Below are 1,732 nucleotides of genomic sequence, written 5' to 3' on the forward strand. Positions count from 1 at the left end.
AATCCAATGCCTAGCATGCATAAGGCATTGGGTTCAATCCCAGAACCACCAAAAAAGAGAAAAGAAAAAGAAAAACATGGTAAATTTTACATTATGTGTACTTCACCACAATAGAGGAAGCCTTTGCACAGTCATACCTAATAAGGATCCTGACATACAACACCCATGAAGACAGAGCTGCTTTAGCTGTGTCAGACTCCAGGGCTCTCCCTCAGCAAGGAGTCCCCCAAACTCTTGAGGGCCTTGAGGCCACTCTGAGGATCCACTTCACCTGGTGAGCAGCCTGTAGCCAGCTGTTCCCCACGTGCTTCTTAAAGTTAACTCAGATCAGGAGAAAAGGTCCAATTGGTGGCCATTGCGGAAAATGATAGGCTTCAGATCACAGACCTCTTAGAATCCCTAACTCCTACCCACTGTTTTCCGGTGGTGCTGGGGATTGAACCCAGGGCCTTGTGCATGTGAGGCAAACACTCTACCAACTGAGCTATATCCCCAGCCTTTAATTCTCACCCACTTTTGACCATTATTGCCAATACTTTCCCATATTCACTCTACAAACATCTATCCATAGATAGGGTGGTATTTTAGTCTTAGGTAAAAACGAAATCCTACTTTACCTACAATTCTCTAATTGACTTGAATATGAAAAACATGATCATTTTCATTGTTATGGTATTCGTCATCAGCACCACCACAGTTTGCATTTATGAAGTGATTTCTGATTCCTGGAAATCTCTACTCTACACACATTCTCCCCCCGCCCCCAAATAGATACTGAGGACTGCACCCAGGATTGCTTTACCACTGAGCTACATCCTCAGGTTTTTTTTTTTTTTTTTTGGTATCCAGAGGTGTTTAACCACTGAACCTCATCCTCAGCCTGTTTTGTTGTTGTTGTTGTTGTTTGTTTGTTTTTTGTTTTTCATTTTGAGACAGGTCCTTGCTAAGTTGCTTAGGACCTGGCTAAATTGCTGAGGCTGGCTTTGGACTTGTGATCCTCCTGTCTCAGCCTCCTGGGCTGCTGGGATTACAGGCATGCACCACTGAGCCAGGCCCCAATTCTTTTTAATTTTTATTTTACCACACAGTCTCCACAAGTCGCCCTGGCTGGTCTCAAATGTGGATCCTCCTGCCTCAGCCTCCCCAGCTGCTGGGATTACAGGCTTGCATTATTTCTCTTTATCCTTACAATGCCTTGTTGGAGTTGTAGATCTTATTATCTCTGTTTTCCACAGGAGGTGACTACAGACCACATAAAATTCTAAAACTTGAAAGCTGTATATTCTCTTTCTACCCTATATCTCTCCCCAGATGGTGCTTAACTCTGGGGGTTAAGCAGTTGTACATTCTTAGGAATAATTATTTTCATGGCATAATTTATCCAATTTACTTGGCTCTTCTTTATGTCTCTCAGTGTCTTTTTATTTTATCTCTGGGATTTGAATTCCAAAAGTGATAATACTTATTGTCACCATTCAAAGAAAGTATAGAATTGCTATAGTAAAACAGTTTCACCTAGACCCCTTTAACAACTGCTAATTCAGAGCATATTTTTTCATATTTTACTATACAAACATATTTACCTGTAGACAGAGTTGTTTGTTATTCTTAGATGAGATGGAATCCTACTGTACCTATAAATAATCTGTTATTTCAGTTTTTCACTTAAACAATGAATAACATAGATGCCCCTCATAGTCCATTCATGTATTTCCTTCCTTCTTTTTTGTAG

At 40.6% G+C, this 1,732-nt stretch overlaps 1 non-coding gene across 1 annotated transcript; it reads right to left on the reverse strand.

Moving 5' to 3' along the window:
• Nucleotides 1-421: 421 nt before the first annotated feature.
• On the reverse strand, nt 422-494 carry Trnav-cac (transfer RNA valine (anticodon CAC)). Its single transcript has one exon. It is a non-coding gene; the product is annotated as a tRNA-Val (tRNA).
• Between the last annotated feature and the right edge of the window lie 1,238 nt (nt 495-1,732).

This window comes from Urocitellus parryii, chromosome 2 (assembly GCF_045843805.1).
Source record: "Urocitellus parryii isolate mUroPar1 chromosome 2, mUroPar1.hap1, whole genome shotgun sequence".
Classification (NCBI taxonomy): domain Eukaryota; kingdom Metazoa; phylum Chordata; class Mammalia; order Rodentia; family Sciuridae; genus Urocitellus; species Urocitellus parryii.